Source organism: Schistocerca cancellata, chromosome 3 (genome assembly GCF_023864275.1).
Source record: "Schistocerca cancellata isolate TAMUIC-IGC-003103 chromosome 3, iqSchCanc2.1, whole genome shotgun sequence".
In the NCBI taxonomy this organism is placed as follows: Eukaryota; Metazoa; Arthropoda; class Insecta; order Orthoptera; family Acrididae; genus Schistocerca; species Schistocerca cancellata.
The window spans coordinates 197,683,007-197,688,828 of record NC_064628.1 but is presented as its reverse complement, the minus strand read 5'-3'; positions in this window follow the sequence as shown (position 1 = coordinate 197,688,828).

Here is a 5,822-nt window from a genome sequence, read left to right as displayed (position 1 = left end):
ATTTGCAGTAGTAATTGACGAAGTGTTCTGTTGCGTTTTGCTCCGTCTATTTGCTGCCACAATCCGAGTTAGCTGACAGCAGGTCAAGGATCCTCACGTTACTCTTGGTGGACAGAAATCCCAATGTCTGCGCTCTCTTAGAAATGGAGCCCCTCTTCCACCTGCTCTCACAGATATTCGTATGAAGTGGCCTGAACTGGGACGAGACAAGTCTCCCACGCCCAAATTTTCCACCCTACAGACAAATGACAGCAGCCCAGCTTGACAGATATTCCTAATGAATTTCGCCAACATTACATGTAACTAAAATAATGCAAAGATCTATGTAAAGTATCCCATCAGAGATTTAAAATATTTTTGTAGTTTATTTTAAATTATAAACATTATTAATGAAACATTAATAACCGTCGGTGAGACAGGAATCCTTAGATTCTCACAGACGGTGTCAAAGGATTATGAATTTATTAGTTATTCTTTCATTATGGCCTTCATAGTAATGTATGTGGTGAAATATATGTAATGGAACAATTTTCCACCCTACAGACAAATGACAGCAGCCCAGCTTGACAGATATTCCTAATGAATTTCGCCAACATTACATGTAACTAAAATAATGCAAAGATCTATGTAAAGTATCCCATCAGAGATTTAAAATATTTTTGTAGTTTATTTTAAATTATAAACATTATTAATGAAACATTAATAACCGTCGGTGAGACAGGAATCCTTAGATTCTCACAGACGGTGTCAAAGGATTATGAATTTATTAGTTATTCTTTCATTATGGCCTTCATAGTAATGTATGTGGTGAAATATATGTAATGGAACAATTTACATCAATTTTTATTAAAAAAAAGGACTTCTAAGGACTTCTGTTCCAGACACAGTCTCATAGCTTACGCAGATTTCGAAGGGGTATCCTATTTGATTGGAATATTTACTTGACACTGCAGAATATGATTAACAGCAGCACTAGTGGTTGTCAGTAAATAACTAATGTGGTCTTAATATTCTTTTACTCTTAATTAGTATTTTGCATGTCCTGCAGAAGTGTGAAAACGTTAAATGCAACCGAACTGTGAAAAGGTACTCGGATCATAAGAAGCGGCGAAGTCAGCAGCCCCTCAGCAGAAGTATTTGGACGGCCACAGGGAGTGGGCCGATGGTCAAAGTATCAACGGACTTTGACTATTGCCTTGAAGCACAGCTGCTGGATGTCGGGCTTTGAGTAGAAACAGAGTTAGCGTTCCTCGTGGAGCGAACTCCTGGTAAAAACATTTACGACCTGGAAATAAATTCAGGAGGATCGTCCTTTTCAGCAAAAGGTGCCATTGTACTTGTGAAAGCCAGAGATAGACATCTCGAAGACAGACAGCGACCTGCAGTCCTGGACCTTTGAAAACATGAGGCACTGCTGAACGACTCTCCAAAAAACAGAAGTTTATGCATTGTAAGACCCACCAGCAAGGCCCTCGTAAACAAATTACAAGCTAGAAAGAGACACTGCACGGTGATGATGCAGAACATCGATCGAAGAAAGAGAAAGAGTTCTGACAGCAAGAAAGAGTAGTGACCCAGAAACTATCAAACATTATAAAAACTACTGTGTTATATTAAGAAAAGTTATTAAAAAATCCAGAAGTATGTGTATCATGTCTGAAATCAGCAACTCTGATAATCAAATTAAAACAATTTGGAATATTATTAAAAGAGAAACAGGTCAACCAAGAACACAGGAAGACAGTATTACCATCAAATGGAATGAAAACTTTACGAACAAAAAGTCAGAAGTTGAAAATATTTTTAATAATCATTTTCTAAATGTTGTGGATATATTAGGATCCAGGTGTTCATTAGAAGATGCTAGGCTGTTAATGGAAGAGGCCATACCTATGCAATTTGATACAATTGAAATCTCACCCACTTCTCCCTCTGAAATTAGGAAAATAATAAATTTGCTTAAAAGCAAAAACTCACATGGAATTGATGGTATTTCCAGCAAAATACTAAAAGCTTGTTCTCAACAGATAAGTAAGATTCTCAGCCACCTGTGTAATAGCTCTCTGGAACAGGGCATTTTCCCTGATAGACTGAAATATGCTATTGTTATACCTTTGCATAAAAAGGGGGATAGATCTGATGTCAACAATTACCGTCCAATCTCCCTTCTAACAGCTTTATCCAAAGTTTTTGAGAAAGTAATGTATTCAAGAGTAGCTTCACATATCTGTAACAATGAAGTACTAACAAAATGTCAGTTTGGTTTCCAGAAAGGTTTATCAACAGAAAATGCCATATATGCTTTCACCAATCAAATTTTGAATGATCTGAATAACCGAACACCACCCATTGGGATTTTTTGTGACCTCTCAAAGGCTTTTGATTGTGTAAATCATGAAATTCTGCTAGACAAGCTCAACTATTGTGGCATGAGTGGGACAGTGCACAAATGGTTTAATTCGTACCTAACTGGAAGAGTGCAGAAAGTTGAAATAAGTAGTCCTCATAATATGCAAAGATCAGCACATTCCTCAAACTGGGGAACTATCAAGAATGGGGTTCCACAAGGGTCAGTCTTGGGTCCTTTGTTGTTCTTAATATATATTAATGACTTGCCATTCTATATTCATGAAGAGGCAAAGTTAGTTCTCTTTGCTGATGATACAAGTATAGTAATCACACCTGACAAACAAGAATTAACTGATGAAATTGTCAATACTGTCTTTCAGAAAATTACTAAGTGGTTCCTTGTAAACGGACTCTCACTGAATTTTGATAAGACACAGTACATACAGTTCCGTACAGTGAATGGTATGACGCCATTAATAAATATAGACCTTAATCAGAAGCATATAGCTAAGGTAGAATATTCCAAATTTTTAGGTGTGTCCATTGATGAGAGATTAAATTGGAAGAAACACATTGATGATCTGCTGAAACGTTTGAGTTCAGCTACTTATGCAATAAGGGTCATTGCAAATTTTGGTGATAAACATCTTAGTAAATTAGCTTACTACGCCTATTTTCACTCGTTGCTTTCATATGGCATCATATTTTGGGGTAATTCATCACTGAGGAATAAAGTATTTATTGCACAAAAGCGTGTAATCAGAATAATAGCTGGAGTCCACCCAAGATCATCCTGCAGACATTTATTTAAGGATCTAGGGATATTCACAGTAGCTTCTCAGTATATATACTCTCTTATGAAATTTGTTATTAACAACCAAACCCAATTCAAAAGTAATAGCAGTGTGCATAACTACAATACTAGGAGAAAGGATGATCTTCACTATTCAAGATTAAATCTAACTTTGGCACAGAAAGGGGTGAATTATACTGGCACTAAAGTCTTTGGTCACTTACCAAATAATATCAAAAGTCTGACAGATAACCAACAAGTATTTAAGAAGAAATTAAAAGAGTTTCTGAATGACAACTCCTTCTACTCCATAGAGGAATTTTTAGATATAAATTAAAAAAAAACAAAAAAAAATATTAAAAAAAAACAAAAAAATATAAAAAAATAAAATAAAAAACACAAAAAAATGAAAGAGTTGTTATATTAACTTAAGTATGTTGTTAAATTAACTTAATTATGTCATGTATTGGAAAATTTGACTCGTTCCACATCATTACGAAATATCGTATTCATGATCCATGGAACTAGTATTAATCTAATCTAATCTAATCTAGAGAGAATGTAGCGACTTTTTTTCTGTAGAGGATGATAGGATTCAAGTTATTGGGCAACCAGCTAGAGTAAGGTGAATAACGTTTTGTAGGTAATGTTAAATCTGATGACTCTTGGAAGATCCAGAGATGATCTAATCAAAAATCAGTCAGGTATTAAACACATGTAATGTGTTTCCTTTTAATGAACTCTCGATCAGAAATCAGACTTCATCTCCAACCTTCATGATGATCTTCGGCAGCCAGTGCCGCCAGACCGCTACACTCAGAGGAAGAGAGGCGCGTTGTTGATTGTAGAACCCTTGTCTGATCTCCATAACTGCTTTACTTGGCCTGTGGATGCTTACTTTTTTTCGGTACCTGATTTAAATTAAGCCTGCTATCAGATACCCCTTAGTGAGGAATCCAAACAGGTTACCGCATTTTGTATGTATTTAATGGGGTACCATTTAGACTGACTACCGGGGCTGCTGTGCTTCCACGACTGTTAGTTCACGTTTTAGGGGATCTTAAGTTTGCTTGTGTGTGTAATTACCTTGATGATGTTGTTGTTTATAATCGCTCCTTCCGTGAACAAAATGGTTCAAATGGCTCTGAGTACTATGGGACTTAACTGCTGTGGTCATCAGTCCCCTAGAACTTAGAACTATTTAAACCTAACTAACCTAAGGACATCACAAACACCCATGCCCGAGGCAGGATTCGAACCTGCGACCGCAGCGGTCGCACGGTTCCAGACTGTAGCGCCTAGAACCGTTCGGCCACGCCGGCCGGTTTCCGTGAACACCTTTCTGATCTTGAGTAGGTATTGATGAGGCTCCGTTTTGCAGGATTAACGATTAAACCAACTAAAGTTACTTCCACTAGGCACCAGATTCCTTTTTAGGTCACCTGATTCCCAGGGACGGTATGAGGATTGATCAAGAGCTTACTTCCCACTTAAGAAAGTTCCCTTCACTCAATAATAAGAAAGGGGTGGCCGGCTTCATCGGTATGGCCCATTAATTTTCGAAGTTTGTCGCTGATTTTGTTCATCTTGAATGATATTTTCAATCTGCATCGGAGTGTGCGCTGATATGAAACTTCCTGGCAGATTAAAACTATGTGCCGGACCGAGACTTGAACTCGGGACCTTTGCCTTTCGCGGGAAATTGCTCTACCATCTGATCTACCCAAGCACGACTCACGTCCCGTCCTCACAACATTATTTCTGCCAGTACCTCGTCTCCTACCTTCCAAACTTTACAGAAGCATATTGCTGCCCCGCTTGACAATCTTCGTAAAAAAAAAGGAGAAAATTTTGTTTGGGGAGAGAGTCAGCTATCTCTTTTGAAGAGTTCAAGATTGCTTTCACTAGCCCTTCAGTGTTGGCCATTCCAGATTTCGGGAAGAGATTCATAGTTCAGACTGATGCTTCCAATGCCAGAGCTGCCACCGTTCTTTTATGGGAAGGTTTTGCCTCCAGAAGGTTAGAGGACCTGAGCTTAAATACTCACATAACGAATGTGAGGCGATGACTGTCTTACTTGCTTCTTATTTGCTCTTGACAAAATTAAATTTTATCTCGAGCACAGAAAATTTGATCAAGAGACCGACAGCCAAGCCCTGGGTTTCGGCACGTCTAGGAAAACCGGTAGGATTCCAAGATGGCCTGTCCATATATCTGACTTCCGATGCCAGTTGGTCATATTACAGGCGCCGACAACGAAGTTGCTGATGACTTACTCTCATGTTTGATGAAGAGACTCAGGAACTGGAGGTCTATTGTTTATTGGGCGGTTCTGTTGTTTATAGTGTCTTAACTGAGATACCTTAGCTCTTTACCGACCTCAGGCTTAAACAAGGTCGGGATCCGTATTTAAGACCTATTAGAATGTTTTTATTGGTTCACGAATTGGTTCCCAGTTATTTATTTAGAAAGGGGATATTGTGTCATGTAGTCCACAGATTCGCTGAACCTAAAATTTATTCACCTATCGAGCTTGTGCCGTCAGCTTTTTATTTTCATAATTCCTTGTTGGGTGGACAATTGGCCCTTCATTAGAATCTGGCTAAGGTGTTCCTTCATCATACAAGGATATTCGATGTTTAGTAGGCGAGTGCGAATGTTGTAAGATGAGCACCAACTC